Consider the following 19,624-nt stretch of genomic DNA (forward strand, 5'->3'; position numbering starts at 1 on the left):
CAGCCGTATTGCAGTTCTTGATAAAAGAACTGCATTACCTGCTTACGGCAAAGTGGGTATATCATGTTTGCCTGTTCAAGGGACATCAGCATTTAGTTTTTGCAAGGTTTCATCTACTCTGTTGATGTATAAGGAGAAAAGGAGTGGAGCATGTACACATCCGGGGCGTAACACAGGCCGACGCATCTCCCGCAGTGCAGGGGGGCCCTCAAGCTCAAGGGGGCCCCCTCAGCACTGCACTTCAGCCTAAGAGCTCCTAATAGAGTTCAGACGGGGGCCCTCCACGTGCCTGGCAGGGGGGCCCCCCTCAATTATCGTTACGCCACTGGTACACATCCCTGCCTAATTCCCTTTGTTACCCGGAAAGTAGTTGTACTCTAGTGCTCATTTGACTGTATATTTGTGAGAGATAAACAATGATGTCATTTGATGCTCCCATGTGAGTCAATGTTTGCAATAGCTTCGCATGGTTAACCAAGTCGAAGGCACTAGTAAGATCACACACTGTTCGATTCTCCCCATCTCTCTTCTAAAACCATACTGGGAATCAGAAAGAATTTTATTTTCATCTGCCCATGTTTCCAGCCTCTCCAAAAGATATCTGCCCATCAGTTTAGAGGTTGTGTTGAGGAGGGAAATAGGGTAATAGCATTTGGCGTTACTTCTATCACCTTTTTTAAAAATTGGCACAATAATGCTCTCTGTCCAGGTTCTTGGCACTAGGCCACCTGCTATAATGTTAAAAACCTTTTGTAGGAGTGGGGCCCAAAGATCTGTATCAGTTTTAAAAATATCTATCAGTACTCCACCTGGGCCTGGTGCCTTTCCATTTGCACATCTATCCAAGGCCCGTACGGCCTTCTCTATATTGATGAAAGCTAAATTTGGGGGTTCAAAGGTAATAAAATTTGTACTTTCTAAGGTTATCTGGTTACCTTCTAAAACACGATGTTCATCCTCTGGATTAAAAACCTGTCTAAAATAGCTTACTCACTCTGACAGCTGTACCAGACTCTCAATTTTAACTGAAGTATGATCTTTAAAAGGGTGATTAATCGTCTTCCAGAATAAGGAAGCATCCTTTGTGTTTTCAGCCTGGTTGTTTTTCCCAGACATCATCTTGGATATCCCTTTTCCTTTTTATAATAGAGTATTTATATATCTTCCTCTGTGTACTGATAAGTACACTATCTCTGGGCCTAAGGCATTTTTTAGAGATTTTTTTGCCTTTGTACATTGTGGGTCAAACCAACTAACTTTCTTCTGGGTGTTCTTTTTTTACTCCTGCTTTTCAGGCCCCCTGATATTGCAGAAGAAATCTTGTGGAAAGCCCCAATAATCTGATGGTCGGTGGAGTCTTCCTTAATACATATCTCCATTTCATTTTTAAACCGTGCTTCAATTTATCCATGAAGTCATTAGGATTCCCTCCAGACCACTTAATGGTGATACCATTCTCTCCCTGCGTTAATATAAAAGGTGTAAAACATAACCCTTTCTGAGGAGCCTCGTGTAATTTACCAGTTAAGAATAAGGGATGATAGTCACTAAAACGGCTTTTAGTACCTCAATTTTCACAATTTGATCCCGCCCAGGTACGGAGATTAATATGTGATCAATAATTGAACCCTGTCCATGACCTTCATAAGTTGGTAACCGAGGTAGTCCCTCTTGGATAAAATGGTCCAATAATTCTAAATTGTATTTATACATGGCCTCATTTATAGTATTGCCATACGTGTCGTGTGGGAAGCCATAATACCTTTCACCAGGCTTGTTCCCATATCCACAATATTTTTCGCCTAGGATTCCACATTTCTTACTATTAAATCACCAGACTAAATCAAAAAACAATCACTTCTAATCTTTTTAAAAATAAATCAAGCTCCTTTGCAAGGGTCAGTATAACTTGGTTTATAGTATTATCAAATACATTGTTATACAAATTGATTATTACGAAACGCTGTTTGTCCACAGATACAAACCACAGAAACTGAGAATAAGGTGAATCAGTATATGCTTTTTTGTAAATTAGTGGACATGTGACCGAAAGTAGGACTACTAAACCCCCTTTTGTCCTACAACTTCGAGAGGGGGTTGCTAGCGTATCTATTGTTGTGTAACCATAAATATGGAAGGGTTTAGTTTGCCAGGTTTCTTGCATGCAATTGATTTGACAATAACTCAAAACATCCAACCAAGCTTTATCACTCAATCTCTTGTTAATGCCTGCAATGTTCCATGATACCAACATCAAGGACTTAAATTTCATATTTTTTGTTGATTTTGTTGAATTTTTTTATAATCGATTTCTTTTAGTAGAGAGAGAATTATATTCAGCATCACTGTGTAGTCTATCCCAATCGCTACATATCCTCAGAGGTAAAAAGCTATTTGTTGAAATAATTGGTGTCGGCCTATTCTCTAGTGCTAGTCTGTTTAAAAGTTGGCTTCGATGTTCCATGTCTGGTTTAAAAAAGAACCCTAAGGGGGCTGTGGTAATGACCTCTTTCTTGGGCTTCATTCACATTATCCCCCAGCTATGTAACTCCTCAAACAGAGATCTTACCATTTCTGGATTACAAAAAGAAACAACAACACAATCACTTTGGCAATCTTTTGACAGTGTCCCCACCCAAAATACTTTTTCTGCCATGATGATATTTCGATAAACTTCTTATGGGGTAACCCAGTAGCCCTCAGAACCTGGGCAATACAATTTCAATATAAGCAATGGTTCTGTCGGGTATGAACCTGATAGCTTCAAAACCTGCGCAAATCAACATATGTTTTGTTTTTTCTTATAGAACATCGACGATAAAATACCATAGGACCAGTCAACTGGGTCCAGGTTACCATAGCTAACTAATGTGGCACACTGGACAAAATAATTATTAACTAGAAACTGGCCTTGAGAAGTCCTTCCTTTTCCTTCCTCCCTTCCCTCACTCACGTGTATATAAATCACCATTTGCTATGTCACTTTTGCACAATATGTCACATCTCACTCACCAGAATTGATGCGCCCTTTACTATAAAGTATTACTTGATTGATTATTTTGCGTTATGTTCTATGCATTGTTACAGGGTCTCTATAAGAAAAAACAAATCATGAATGAAAAACAATTTAATGATTAAAACTTTTTATGACCCTTTTTGCTTGTTTGGATTTGCATTTAATGATTTATTCTAGAAGTCATAATAATTGACATAATTATGACAAAACATATGTTAAAGGATTTGCGTATGATGATATTTCGGGCAAAGATGTTTGGGTTATAGTAGCAGTATTTAGTAAACCAATGTACTGTCTTATTTATCAAGTCTTCCGAAACCTCATTAACCACCTTCCTCAGCTCCGGGCCATTTTTAGGAACAATCGTATAAGGTTTTGCCTCAGGTGGCAAATGGAGAGATCTCTGATGGGTTCTTGTACTTTATTATAGTTATTTTCGCATTGCTAGAATTTTGCAACCCAGGGTTAAGCATCGTATGACAAATTTTTGTGGTCAAAAGTTCTGCAGTGTTATCCTTGTTACTCGATGGATGTATTCCCGAAAAAGTGTTGTTAAAAAAGGATGTTTCATTATGCTCAATCATTTTCCTGGCAGTTATTGCCTTTGGGCCAGATATGCTGGAGCTGTTTTCTATAGATATCGAATCTGTAATCATTTTGAGATCTTGGCTTCATCAGTCTTGATTTTTGTTATTTCTGACTTCAAGTTCCTTTCAATTAAGTCAATTTTCCCATATAGTTTTTCAAATAAAGTTTCCAGATTAGTCTGACATTCAATACTTGTGGACTCACTTATGCTTTTACTCTGTCTCCGGAATAAAGATTGAGATTGTTTGCAGGGAACTTTGTTTTTCCTTTCAATGGTTGTTTTCTTTTATTCACTGAAGCGGTAGTTGGGTCAATGCTCTCTGTTAGGACTGTTAATTTGAGAGGTATTGTGGCTATGCAAGGCGCTATATTAGGATGATGTATTTCGGCTATTATTACCTTTTGTGGAGGATTTATGTCTGTACCGGTCTCTAGTATTTGTTTGCTCGATACTGTTCCTTCAGTTACCACAGTGAAGGCTGTTTTGGTGGCTGGTGGACGCTCCTCAACGTTGACAATTTTGCTGTTAATTAGGCCCATAGCGGTATTTAACAAGTTTGTTATGGGTGCGCTCAATCTGGCATTTTTATTTTTGCTGCCTGATGCATCAGCTGTAAGTGTATGCTTTGCCTTAGTTATTAACAAAACTAAAAGCCTTAATGGGTGATCAGAAAAATAATGATATCCGCTCTTACTGCGATATTAAGGATCCTGGATCATGGATTCTTAGGGAGGTGGCTGACTGGCGCAGACGGGTCTGCCCATGGCCCGGGCGTGGCCCAGGAACGCCCACGCACGTCCCGTGCTGCGGGAGCCCTGGCCATAATTTATGCACCTCCTGGCATGTTGAAACAAATGTTGGTGGTGTCCAAGCGGCTTGACAGGCTGGGGGTTTTGATGTCTGGCTCCCCTGCGGTCACAGCAGAAATTCAGAAGCAGCCAATCCTGTTCTTGTTGTTCTTGTTACTGTGTTATCGTTTTGCTGTGAATAGTGGTGCATCTACATAATGTAGGGTGATGGTATAAATTCAGGGACTACTCTAAAGAAGCGTAATGCGACCCCACCGAAATTATGGAAATTATGCTACCATAATTTAAATTATGCCTGAAACATAAGCAGTGTTATGCAGGAGGAAGAGTCTTAAGCCAATGAGCAATGCATTGGGTGGGCAAGGGGATTATGAGGGGAATCAAGGTTTTATGTATGCCCACAACTTTGTTGTATGAAACTGAAAATAAAAGAAGTTCCTTGGAGGTATCTACATTTAGTATAATTGTTTTCCTGATCTACGAGATTACCATTAGACCAAGCTCAGAGGAGGAGCCTAAGCACAGCAATGTTGGCACCGGCTCCAAAGATGATTTTTGGGGACATAAGCACGTGCTCAAGAACTAGCAGGAGCTGTGTGTTTTTCATATGCAGAAATGAAAAACAGAACTCTTACCAGTTTGTACTATTAAAAAATATACAGCAAAATTCCAGGGAGTATGTTAGAAATGGGATTCCTGGTTGGCTAAGGCTTGCGCCAAAGCCAGACAGAAACCACCACTCTAGTCAGGGCAAGGGAGTTACACGCCAAAGATAACCCCTTCTCACCCCCTTGGTAGCTTGGCACGAGCAGTCAGGCTTATCCCGGAGGCAATGTGTAAAGCAATTGCGCATGCACAAAGCACAACATCCCAGGCACACTACAAAAGGAACTCCACACAAGGTTATATAAAAATAGCTTTTGTATTCTCATAACAGATTAGAATAGTAAACTAATAACATACACTGTGCCAACTGGCAGGGGTAATATTCACAAGAGATTATTTATACATGACAGGGCCACGTGGGCCACTGTCAGGATCAGCACTTAGCAGATATTGGTAAAAGTAAAATAGATCATAAACACACAACCAGTAACCACTGGTAATCACTGTACTCCACCTCAACCTGTAACATAACTTACATTATGCACAGTCACATCAGGTGCAAATTACATCCTGCGCCAACCTCACCAGCATAAACACATTATGCAATCTCCTCACTAGTCTAAACCCATTAGGCCCTACCTCCTAAGTATAACTCACATTAGGGGCATACCTCACACAGTGAAACATAATCTTACTAGCATAACCCCATGAAATGCAAAATAACCTCATAATCATAAACCATGTGTAGAGATATCAAAACAGGGTGCGTAAAACATACTAAATGCATTAAATTTCCTAGCACCATTATCACATCAGCACATAAATCACATTAGGGCCTTGCGCCCTATACATCTACCAGTCCCCCTGGCCAACTGGCCATCTCGCCATCTCCAAAGAGGCTCAAATGCCCTGTGTCCAGAATGTCAGGGCGCGCTGCCAATGCAGTGAAGTTCAAGGGTGCGCCACTGCGCAAAACCTAAATGTTGCAGCTGCCCACTACCTGCTGGGCAGCTGAGAACAATACTTGGGGCATAAACGATGCAGCTGGCACTAATTGCTGTGCAGCTGGGGAGGGCTTGGCACCTTGTGTGCCAAAGAACGTTGCAGCTGCCCTCTCGCAAGCAGGGCAGCTTGGAATAGGGGCCACACAACAGGGGAACAGTCTGGACCCCTATGGGCCCTCTTAACTCATGTATGCCATAGTTGGAGCAAAAAACACCTGTGTGGCCTGGAACTGCCCATGGGCCACTCTGGCCCTTCAAGTAACAAATACCCCCATGCGTTGGAGCCACGCACAGGTTCTGGAGAATTGGTATGCCCCAAGGGTGAGCGTTGGAGCCCTCTGGCTCCGTAGATAATCATGCCACAACTGTTGGAGTGGCCCGCTGCTAGATGGGGCCACTCTAACTGCCACGGGCCCTCACTGGCCCTCAGACATCCTTGCTGGGGCGGCCCTCTGTCAGGCGGGGCCGCCCAGTACACACACAGAGCCCCCCACGACACTCACCAGCTCGGGGCAGGACTCCGGTCCAGCTTCCCACGTCGGGCGGGGGATTCGCGGGGCTCTCTCTTCCTTACGAGAGCTCCGCCTGTAATCAGTATCAGCGTGCGGGGCTCCCTCCCCACACCGGGAGCCCCGCAGGACCATGGCCGCACTCTGGGTCATCTTCCCCCCGGCTGGGGAAAGATGGATGTGACATCTGTGTTGAGCCCGACTCTTTTTAACATCTTTATGACCCCTCTGGCGGCACTGGCGGAGTCTTTTGGGTCCCAGATCGTTTCCTATGCCGACGATACCCAGCTCCTCTTTACGTGCAGGAAAGGAGAAGATTTTGATGGAGAGAGTATCCGTGAGTGCCTTGGGGCTGTTTTGAAATGGTTCCAGCTTAACAGCCTCAAGTGCAACTCAGATAAATCTGAGGTACTCTTCTTCGGCTGCCCATCCAATCCAGATTGGCAGGAATGGTGGCCGGCTAACATGTTCCCTCCAGCGGGCTCGTCCCAGCTAGCAAAGAACTTGGGGATCAAGATTGACAATGGTTTGACGTTAAGATCTCAGATCCTTGGTCTTACGGGAACATGTTTTGGCCTCCTCAGGATGCTCCGTAGGTTCCTCCCTCTGCTTTCAGAGGGCCATAGGAAGACGACGGTGCAGGCCTTAATAGGCTCTAGATTGGCATATTCCAACGTCCTATATCTCTGCCTACCGGAATATCTCCTGCAACGGCTGCAGGTGGTCCAGAACTCGGCCGCATGGGCCATTTTCGGTCTGTATAGACGAGCCAGAGTTTCTGGTCTTCTGCAGTCGCTCCATTTGCTGCCTATCCGGAAGCGGATAGTTTTTAAGGCTTTGACCTTGGCCCATAAGGCTCTACACGCCTCGGGAGCAAAATATCTCCAGAAGAGGCTTGTCTTTTACCATCCAGCCGGATCTCTGAGGTCTGAATCACTGTTCCTTGCGGTGGTCCCACGAGTAAAAAGGGCTCGTATTGGAGGTCGTTCTTTTAAGCTGTTGGCGCCACAGCTTTGGAACACTTTACCCCTAGCATTGCGCAGTACCTCTAATTTGCTGAACTTCAGGAAGGGCCTTCAAACCTGGCTTTTTGTCCTCTAGGTCGTTCTCTTTTTTCTGCTTGGTCCGTTTTATTTTACTGTGTTGTGTTTTCTCTGTCACAGGTCTGTCAATAAAAGCGCCGGGACACTCTATGGAGTAGCCGTGCGCTATAAAAGACTATATTAACGTAACATAACATAACATAACATAACATTGTAGTCCCGCCCACCAGCAGGGACTGGCGTTGGTCTTCTGGGTCGCGCTAGGCAGTGGTCCGGGGGAAAGTTCTCTCGTTGTTAGGGCCGCGGCAGCGAAGTCGCGGGGTGGGCACCCGTGCATCCAAGTATTTAAATATAAAAATAAGGCCAAAGTCGCGGGGTGGGCACCCGCACACCACACAAGGACACAAGCGGCCAAAATGCAGGGTGGGCACCTGTGATCAAAGGGTGAATAAGCGGGTGGCACCCGCAAGACCGCCATCATGGGGGAGTACCCATGCTGGGGATTTCCCCCTCCAGCAGAGCAGTGCAGTCCCGAGGCAGCAAAGCTCCAGCCCCCAGGGAATGCAGGCAGCGTGTTTTCTCATGTCAAACAAGAAGAATCAGGTGCTTCCAAAGCGAAGCCAGCACTCCTAGAGCCATAAGGAACTCAGGTCAAGACTCTGGGGCAAAGGAATGGAGCAGACTGCTCCCCACAAAGGAAAGTCCTCCAGGGCCAGGGCCAGGGCAGAAGAGCCCCAGGAAGAAGTCTTCCAGGTATCTAGGGGCAGGGCAGGGCCCAGGGAGGCGAGCCTTCCCCTGGGCCCCAGCAGCAGCACGCCCCTGGTAGATTCCAGTCTGAGACCACGAACATTTTACATGGGGTCACATCCCCTTTTTATACACACATTTCCTTTGTTTAAAAGTGGGCAGGCAATGGGACAACCAGCTACAACTGGTTCAGGGGAACTCCTGAGCACTTTGTTTTGCTCAGCCCCTCTCTCCCTTTCACTGGCCAGGCTAGGGACATCAGACGCACCACAGGGGGTGGATCCAGCATTGTGGAGAGAAGGCACAGCCCTATTCAGGTCCCAGGTGCAACTCCTCCCTCCCATCTATATGCAGATCTCCCTATTCACCACCGGGCAGACTCACCCTGGCTCCTGGAGCCAAGCACACCAGCCAGCCCCTGTCACTCACAAGCCAGACAGGCAATTCACATCACACTGCACACAGAAATGCCAACTTCTAAAAGTGGCACTTCTCCACTAGTCACAGTAAATCTGTGCACACCATCGTGCAGAATTTTCTCTCACAAATTCGCAAATACCAAACTCGCCCCTGCACTCCCCACATATCAGGAACTACCATGGGCGCACAGATCTCCATGCTTTCCTATGGGAGGGCAGGCCAGTCTCACCACACATACACAGAGAGCGCACGCACTTTACACGGGACCACAGTGAAAAAGTGCACAGAGGCCTAAAATCACCAACACCAGGTTTCAGAAACAGGCTAGGAGAATGCAAAAATGTTCAGGGTGAACCTGCCAAAAGGGCAAAGTCCAACAGGGTATATCCCATTATAACTGTTCCTTCTCACACGTCAAGGCTGCTGATCTGTATAAGATGGTTCTGAAACTAAGTACGTTATTAAAGAGTATGTAACTTTGGTTCATGGTGAGCTGTTCAGTGACATCTTCTGGCATTTGTTAGTGGTGCGGCAGGAGGGAGGGAATACAAACAAAATGGAACACAAATATAATAAATAAAATTGCACTTACCTGCCTCTCTGACGGACTCCGCCTCGCTCCCCTCTGATTATCAGCAACTCCAGCTGCATACTGCGCAGGCTCCAAGATGCCAATCACAGTGCTTCTCTCATGCTGAAAATATTATTCCCCCGCATGAGAGAAGCACTGGGATTGCTCTGAGCGGACTGGTTCAGACAGGGAGTCTACAGCATTTCTCCAATCCGGCTGTGCAATGCAGCCGGGCTGGAAAAAGCAAAGTGGGCATGACCATCATGCGAACTTAAAATTACCCACCACCACTTTCCCTGCCATGCCTGTCACAGAGAATTGCTTGGCCCGCCCCGCTAAAGACTCGCGTCGGCAGCAATCAGGCAGGAAAGTATAAAATGATAATAAAATGCTTTTATTATAATTTTACTTTTCATTTTTAGCAGTGGGGGGAGGCGTTACTCTGCCATTATGGAGGAGCCACACCTGGTGCTGTCATAAAGTGACGTGAAACTACAGTCCCCACATCATTGAGTGTATTGGCAACTTCTCACCCTTAGGTCGAAGTTCAACATGGATATGCATTTAACACCCCTCTGTTTTGGCTTCTAAAGTTAACTTCTTTACCCTAGCCAAATGATTCATGGCGACGCGGATGGAACCACAGAGATGCACATCTCTCATAGTCTGTCCAGCAGGTTTACTGCATATGCAAGCACTGTGCCCTAGAACACAGTGTGTAGAAGATAAACATATATAGTATGCAAATAGCATGGCCAACAAGGGTAATTTAATTTTGTGCTTTTATAGCACAGAGCCCTGCGACTGTTTGTGTAAGACTGCAGTATGTCATGTTAATTCATTTAGGGCCAGATGTAGGTCACCAAATACTGGTCGGTAATGGCCGATTTCGGCCGTTACCGACCGGTATTTGGTGATTGAGATGTAGGGGGCCAAAATTTTACAGAATCAGTTCATTTACCGATTTGGTAAATTTACCGATTCTGTAAAATACCGATTCGGTAAATTTACCGAATCGGTAAATCAATATGTAGGTGGCACTGCAAACAGTGCCACAGGCTCCTAAGAATTCATTATTTACCATGTAATACTGTTGCATGGTAAATAACGAATTCCTTTGTACATGCACATCTGTGCATGTACACCTGTGCCATGTCGCACACAGACATGCTCTAAGGACATGTATGTGTCACATGGCACACAAGCCTGAATCAGGGGTGCAACAGGGTGTCAAAGTGACACCCTGTCTCCCTTGTCAAATCGGTAATGTTACCGAATAGGTATTTACCGATTCGGTAATTGCCATTGGTTCCTTTGGGCCTCAAGGCCCATAGGAATCAATGGCAATTACTGAATCGGTAAATACCGATTCGGTAATTACCGAATTCTACAGATTCGGTAAATTAATCGGTAAAAATACCTACATAGCATTTACCGATTTGTAAATACCGAATCGGTAAAATTCGGTATTTCTGAATCGGTAAATGCCATTTACCTACATCTGGCCCTTCATCTCATATTTATCTCAGTGCTTTATTTTCAGACAGAACAGCTCAGAAACTAAAACAGGTAAACCTTGCTCACTGTTTCCAAGCTAACTTCCCCTAACTGTGCCTTCATATAAGTGGTAGGGTAGGGTCAGGGTATGCTCAGACGTGAGTCTATTGCTCACTTTGCCACTGGATTCAAGCAAGCCGGGCTGAAGACGGCTGGAATGCCAGAAACCGGTCCTCGGAAGTTTGTTTCCGGTCCAGGGAAGACATGGCTTGGCAGTTCGGGCTGGACTGTTCCCATGAGGCACAGGGTCAGACTGATTTGCATATAGCCATGTCTTACTGGGGTGGCAGAGTGGGCTAAAGAACGGTGATGGATTAAACCCAGATCTTTTGACTGGGTGTGAGTGTTTGATTGATTCAGATGCTCCGTCCATCACCACCTCCTTTTGTACCGCTTTTAGCCGCCATAACTGTGGCAGGGTATGCTCAGACGTGAGTCCCTTGCTCACTTTGCCACTGGATTCAAGCAAGCCGGGCTGAAGACGGCTGGAATGCCAGAAACCGGTCCTCGGAAGTTTGTTTCCGGTCCAGGGAAGACATGGCTTGGCAGTTCGGGCTGGACTGTTCCCATGAGGCACAGGGTCAGACTGATTTGCATATAGCCATGTCTTACTGGGGTGGCAGAGTGGGCTAAAGAACGGTGATGGATTAAACCCAGATCTTTTGACTGGGTGTGAGTGTTTGATTGATTCAGATGTTCCGTCCATCACCACCTCCTTTTGTACCGTTCATATAAGTGGTAAGCTTGACCATAGCAAAATATAGGTACATACCTAACTTTGTTCTGTCTCTGAATGGTCACTGATGGAACACAGGACATTCCTTTGGGTCCTAGGTTCCCAATACATATATATTTTTTTTCATTTTGTATGGCTGCTTTTTGTTATTTTTATAATTCCAAATCCTTACATCTTATTTTAATCATGTTGGTGATATTTTAGTCCTGACGTTTTATTCCTTTTAATTGAAATGGTATGGGAATGTTATCCAATTTCCTTCTAAGGTGTAATGTTCTGTTTCGGTGTTTATCTGGACCTTCATTCAGATCGGTTGCTCCCCCACGCTCCTGCTGAACTGCAGCTGCCTCGCTCTGTCTCCTGGCGGTATCGTTATTCCAGTAGCATTTACAGCTGTGTTTGGCTGACCCTCGCAGCCTTGTAGCGCTTTGCTCGCGTAGCGCTGCACTATTTTATTTAATTATTTAATTATTAGCGCGACCTTGCTGAGGCTGGTTAAATTAATATTGCCACACTAAGGCTGGTGTGTTTACTTATAATTAGCCTGCACACTCTGTTGTGCATTTGCTGCCCCTGTCTCTGTTCGCCTTTGACCCTCCATTTTGTTGTTTGTTTCCCCTGATCCGCCCCTCCTCCCGCCACCGCCTCCCAGCTGCTGCCCCTCCCACGCTCCGCGCTCCGCCCCCTCCACTCCACGCTCCGCCCCCTCCACTATCCATTTTTGACCAATGTCCCAACGCGCAGCGTCCACGCGCTACGGCCGCGCCGAAGGTGCGCTAAAGGTAAGCCCGTCTACGCCCGTCCGCGCCTGGACCGTGCCCAGCGCCTGTCCCCCTGGTTCCCACAATGCCCAGCCCACTCGCATCACTTACGACGCCTCCACCCTCCTAGCCCTTAACCCCGGCCGACTCTCCAACTGCGTCCAAGCCGCTCCTGGACACACCCATGGACCCTTCACTTGCTACTCCTGCAAGTTTGACGGCACCAAGAAAAACTCCTCATCCACGATCACACAACCGAGACCTGACTCCAACCACCTAAAATGCATCCTGCTCAACACCCGCTCAGTCCACAGACACGCCATCGACCTCTGGAACCTTCTAGACACCATTTCTCCCGACGTCGCCTTCCTTACAGAAACATGGATGAACGCCTCATCAGCTCCAGACATCTCCATAGCCATCCCGGAAGGATACAAGATCATCCGTAAGGACCGCACCGACCAAACAGGAGGAGGCATCGCTATCATCCATAAGAACTCCATCCGCATCTCAACCAGCTCAGACGTCAACCTTACCAGCGCCGAACACCTTCACTTCCAGATCCACACCGATCCCAAAACCACACTCAGAGGCACCCTCCTCTACCGACCTCCAGGACCCCGTGCACATTTCAGCGACGTTATCACTGACTTTATCACCCCACACACCCTCCCTTCCGAGGAATACATTCTGCTGGGAGACCTCAACTTTCACCTAGAAAAAAGCAATGACAGCAACGCCACCTCCCTTCTGGACAATCTCGCCAACCTCGGACTCAAACAACTTGTCACTACACCCACCCACATCGCTGGGCACACACTCGACCCTATCTTCACCTCCAGCAAACATGTCTCCTTCAGTTACACCACTTCTCTCAATTGGACGGACCACAGCTGCGTTCACTTTATCTACAAAAAGACCACAACTCACAACCATCCTCAACCTACTTTGCGAAGAAACTGGAACAAAATCACCATCGACCAGATCTCCTCATCACTTCTCCAAAACCCCCCTGCCCACTCCTCAAACCCCGACCAAGAAGCCATTAACTTCACCCAATGGCTATCCAACAGCGCCGACTTCCTAGCACCACTGAAAAAACGTCAAATCAAACTAGGCAGCAAAAACGCATCCTGGTTCAACAAGGATCTTAAGAAATCCAAAAAACTCTGTCGCTCCCTCGAGAAGGCCTGGAAAAAAGACCCAAACACCAGCACCAGGGATGCCTTCAAAAACGCCACCCGCATACACCACCAACTTATCCGATCTGCCAAGAAAGCCGCATTCAAAGACCGGCTAGACAACAACGCCCACAACAGCAAGGAATTATTCAACATCGTCAAAGAATTTACCAACCCCTCAGCCAACTCCAACGACATCACCCCCTCTCAAGCCCTCTGCGACTCCCTAGCTTCGTTCTTCCACAACAAAATTGCAGACATCCACAACAGCTTCAACACCGACCCGGAGACCAACCCACCCAACCTTCTGCAGGACCTTCACCCCCATTGAACATCCTAAATGACTGGAACCCAATCTCCACTGAAGACACCATCCGTCTGATGAACTCCATCCACTCAGGATCCCCCACAGACCCCTGCCCTCACCACATCTTCAACAAAGCAGACTCCATCATAGCACCACACCTTTGAGACGTCATCAACTGCTCCCTCAACTCCGCCACCTTCCCGGAAAGCTGGAAACACGCAGAACTCAGCACCCTTCTGAAAAAACCCACAGCGGACCCCACCGAACTCAAAAACTACCGCCCCATCTCGCTCCTTCCATTCCCGGCCAAAGTCATCGAGAAAGCTGCCAACAACCAGTTTGCCGCCTTCCTCGAAACAAACAAATCCCTCGACTCCTCACAGTCCGGCTTCCGAGCCAAACACAGCACGGAGACCGCCCTCATCGCAGCAACAGACGACATTCGAACTCTACTGGACAATGGAGACACAGTCCCCCTCATCCTCCTTGACCTCTCCGCAGCCTTCGACACAGTCTGCCATAGCACCCTTCTACAGCGCCTCAGAAACATCGGAATACAAGGAAAAGCACTGGAATGGATCACCTCGTTCCTCACCGGAAGAACCCAGAGAGTCCGCCTCCCACCATTCATCTCAGAGGCCACTGAAGTCATCTGCGGCGTACCCCAAGGGTCATCACTCAGTCCCACCCTCTTCAACGTATACATGAGCCCCCTCGCGGCCATCGCACGCCAACACAACCTCAACATCATCTCCTACGCGGATGACACTCAACTGATCCTATCACTCACCAAAGACCCTAGCACCGCCAAAACTAACCTACACGTAGGAATGAAAGAAGTAGCCGAGTGGATGAAACACAGCCGTCTGAAACTAAACTCAGACAAAACAGAAGTCCTTATCTTAGGTACCTCCCCCTCTGCCTGGGACGACTCTTGGTGGCCAGAGGCCCTTGGAAAAGCACCCATCCCGACGGACCACGCACGGAACCTGGGCGTCATCCTGGACTCCTCACTCTCTATGAACAGACAAGTCAACGCCGTTTCATCATCATGTTTCAACATTCTTCGCATGCTCAAAAAAACATTCCGCTGGATCCCACGGAAACTAGAAAAACGGTCACCCACGCACTGGTTACTAGCCGCCTGGACTACGGAAACACCCTATACGCCGGTATCACCGCAAAACTCCAGAATAAACTCCAACGCATCCAGAACGCATCAGCCAGACTCATACTAGACATCCCGCGTAAAGACCACATCTCCAGTCACCTGAAAAACCTCCACTGGCTCCCCGTCAATAAGAGGATTACGTTCCGACTCCTAACCCACGCACACAAAGCACTTTATGAAATTGGACCCGAATGCCTCAACACACGTCTTTCCTTCTACACCCCCTCCCGTCAGCTACGATCCTCCAACCAAGCCCTTGCTACCATACCTCGCATCAATAAAAACACCATGGGAGGTAGATCCTTTTCCTACCTCGCAGCTAAAACCTGGAACTCACTCCCCACTCACCTTCGTCTCACTCAGAACCATCTAGCATTCAGAAAGCAACTTAAAACTTGGATATTCGACAAATAATTCCCCACCCTTCTTCAAGCGCCTTGAGACCCTCCGGGTATGTAGCGCGCTATATAAATCTTCTGACTTGACTTGACATATTTAATCTAGTTAGACAACATAATACATTGTCATCCATTACCAAACTTTTTCACCACACGTAGAAATAGTGAACAAATAAGCCACCAAGCAACACTTTCAGCAAATCTTTCTACATATTCCTCTTGCTCCAATTTTTGGCCACTATCAGATTGTCCAGTGAGAGGAGTTTGAAGTACATGCCTAACGCCACCCCATGAAAAAAAATCTTACAGAATAATGAGCCCGTCATATCTCTTCAAAGAAGAGCATCAGTAGGCGCAGTTGTTTTAATTGGTCCCCCAAAACAACATCATTTAGTTGCAAAGAACTAGTAATGGGAGTACGAGGTCTCAAATCCTAAAAGTAGACTTCTGTCTTGGAACTGCATGCAAGTTAAAATGAGATCTGTCATTTATCATCAAAAAAAGTCCTCAAGATCCAACTGGGGGACGATATATTCGGTTCCTTTATCTTCTTGACTTAGTAGTGCAGTATACCATAAAAAACCATCACATGAGAGAGTGGGCTCAGATCAACTGGCATGAGACCCCTGGAAGAAGTTATTTAGAAGGCAAATTTTCTTTTGCATTTTGATTAACAGAGATATAAATAAAATCATCTTTATTCGATTTGGTAAACAAACCATAAAAGCATATAAATAAGTCATTAAAAATGATTAACAGAGATGAAAATAAATATGACAGTGCAAGGTCAGTTGGCATGCACTTGAAAGATTAACACATTAATTTGATGCCCTTTTAGTACATTAAGGCAAAGGGGGATTTGTACCAGTCATGCTGTGTAAGGAGGTGCATTATATGAATATGTGACTGACTACCACATTAGAAGTGGACCTTGTAGCTGGTTTAATGTCCTTGATACCTATTAAATGTCCAGAGCAATCACATGTCTCCCATACTACAGTGCAACAGATGTGTAGAGAATTTGGTACTTCCCTAGACTGGATTGAAGACACAAACGCTTTGTGATGATGGATATGTGGGCTAAGTACATGTCAGATAACTGCCACCACTTACCGTGTTCACTTCAAGTTATTCGCTGCATGTGTAAGAAAATACAGGAATTATATAGGATCTGTCATTGTAAGCATTACTAGGGAACATTCTGTACAACTTTACGTTGAGGAGACAACACACATTTAACATATTTGGTAAGTGAATCAATGGCAACTTTTCAGAGACAAGGTATCATGTATGTCCATGTCATGATGACATGTTAGTATACTTCTTTTCAGATGAGAGTATTGAATAGACCCTGTCATATACAAAAACTATTAATGGTGAAAGTTACGGCATAATTATGGAAAATCTCTGCCGTTGTGAAGAAGAGCTGGACCCAGAAGGAAGAGATAAGTGTGCGTGCACAAGCAAGAAAAGTACACAAAATCATCAGTGCCGCACCCGTTGCCAACATGGGCATCAATGATACAGTGTGCTCCCGTAATATTGAGGTAGGGATATAAAATGTTGTAGCAATAGCATTGAGTAGCAGTTCATGTTTGGGACGAGTAGCGGGGCAAGTGGGCTGGTGGGAGTTTAAAGGGGGGTGCATAGGGGCCGCGAAGGGAGTAGGGCAAAATAAAAAATGTATTTAAAAAACATACCTTCTGCCGGTCACGTCCCGCATGGTGTTCTTCTGCTTCAGACCCCCAGAGTGCCCTGTAGCCAATCCTGAAGCTGCTATCACATGAGAGCTGCTTCAGGATTGACCTGAGTACCCTCGATTAGCGTTTCAGGACAGACTGGGAGTCTGTACCTGCTCTCTCCAACAGCAGCAATGCAGCTGGAGTTGAAGAGAGGTTCACTGCCCATGATGGTTTGGCTGGCCTGAGATAGCCAGCCAAACCATCATGCACCGTGAAGGAAGTGCATTACCACTCCCCTCTGTGCCGTCACCTCCCAGGTCCCACCCCTATGACTGGACTAGAAAGGAGAAATAAAACAAATGTAATTCTTTCCTTTCCTGCCATATTTTGCCATAGCGGAGGAGCCGCTGATGATAGCACAAAAGAATTTTCAATTATTTTAAGGACACGGAGGCAAATATTACAATTGTTCTTGCTTTACTATAAAAACACAGCATCGAATAACAACAACCATCTTTCAATGAAAAAACTTCATTTCCCCTGACAACTTCTTATGACCTCACAATACAATCTAATATTCAGGCCCCAGAGAGCTCTATAAGATGTGTTGACCCCATAGTAGTTCCTCTTTCTTTGCGAGTACAAAATTAACAAATTAGAACTTTTTAGAACAAACTCCATCAGAATTGCAGACATCCCAATCCGAAGACATAAACTGTGACATATCGAAGGAACTGCAATTGCCATCTGTAAGGAAGCCAGATCCCAACGATCTCGAACTTTAACTAGAACTTCTTGATGCAGAACAGTGTTCAACCCTATTTTTCTTTAATTCCTCAAAAGAGAGTACAACACGTAAGAAGGGTGGTTCATAATGCATACACCAATACAGATTGGCAGAATAAAATTTCATAAAATACATATGTCAGAATATTATGTTTAAATATTTGCAGCATATACATGGGTGGGATAATCCCCCCCTCCATGTCGTTAATAGAATTGAAAATTCTTTGACGCAATAGGTAGACATTTTTGTATTCTAAGTCTGGATCGGAGGCTTTGGATCATGCTTGTTCAAAGCTGACCTACAACCACAATGTAACATCAACAATTGGTTTATGACAAAGGCCCTTTAAATGTAGAATCAGAAGACCAACCAGTCGCTGCCATGATATACTGCAAATGGGATTCCAGGGAAAAAGTCTTAGAGGCCCTAGCTCCCCTAACTGAATGTGTACCAAAATGAGAAGTATCAATTCCTGCTTCAGAAAGTAACCACCTAACCCACGCAGCCAAGGTGGCATATTTTATAGGCCCACATTTTTTCGGAGTGCAATATTAACTGGTCCACCAGGAGACTCACGCAATTCCCGGGTACAATCTTCATACGTTTTTTAACATCACACAACACAACATTTTTGAATATCTAGAAAGAAGAGTAAGCAATACATTGAGAATGAGTTATGGTATTATTAGAAATTCTGAAAACCACTCTAGTAGGAGAGAATGCTCTACCTGTTAAATCAAGGGCTCTGACATCAGAAACACACCTACAAGAATTCAGGCATAACAACAACATGAGTTTCGCCGACAATTGCTTCCTGGGCAGATCTTCATTAGCCAGCCAGGCCCTTAAAAACCTGGGAACAACATCCACATCCCAAAAAGTGGAATAATGAGGCTTAGGTGGTTGAATCAAACAAACACCTCTTTACAGTTTGCAGACCAAAGGATGTTGATGTACGGGGTGAACATCAAATGGTTGACTGCCCACTGAAATAGTTGATAGATAGTTGTTAAATGATGTATAGGAGAGACATTGATCTGCCAGCTGGGATAGGAATTTAATAAATGAAGACCGATCTGCAACAAAGGGGACAACACCCCATTGGTCGCATCAACAAACCCATCTCTTCCAGGCTGAAGCATACTGTTTGTGGCTACATGGGCCCAGGTTTGTTTGAGGTAGAAGGGAGAGAATTCCGAAACGCCTGGCATTTGCCAGTGTCACCCAAAACCCTCTCTACCACTAATACCACCTGGTTGGACAGTACCAGAGGGAAAGGTGATCCTGGATATCCATGAGAAGGTCCCAGAAGCTAGGAATCTAAATCCGAGTTTGACATCTCCAGCAACAGCAAAGAACCAAGGTTGAACTCTCCATAGAGGGGTGATGAGAATTTGAGTAGTGGGAAAATTGTCATCAGAGTAAAGGGATTTATAGTAATCATGAAAAACCTCAGCAATATCTTCATCCGATGAAGCCAAGTTTTTAGTGGACTCATTCAGAATAGGGCCAATGGTCTTACGTTCCGATTTTATTTGTAAGTAATTTGCTAACATTTTCCCAGCTTTGTTTTATCCACCTTGGTATTTAGATTTAATTTTGAGCAAAATATTACGTTGCCAATTTGTTAAGTTCAGTTTTCGCCTTAACTAAATCGTGGAGGGCAGTAGAGGAGTGGGAGGTAAAATACATATGTTCTAAGCCTTTAAGTTTATGTAATTGGTCTTCAT

The 19,624-nt window shown here is 45.4% G+C and overlaps 1 protein-coding gene across 1 annotated transcript in view; it reads left to right on the plus strand.

Moving 5' to 3' along the window:
• LOC147747113 (vitamin D3 hydroxylase-associated protein-like) overlaps positions 1-19,624 on the plus strand; it is a 639,379-nt gene that overhangs the window by 25,167 nt on the left and 594,588 nt on the right. The window lies entirely within an intron of this gene.

This window comes from Lissotriton vulgaris, chromosome 1_1 (genome assembly GCF_964263255.1).
Source record: "Lissotriton vulgaris chromosome 1_1, aLisVul1.2, whole genome shotgun sequence".
NCBI classification, from domain to species: Eukaryota; Metazoa; Chordata; class Amphibia; order Caudata; family Salamandridae; genus Lissotriton; species Lissotriton vulgaris.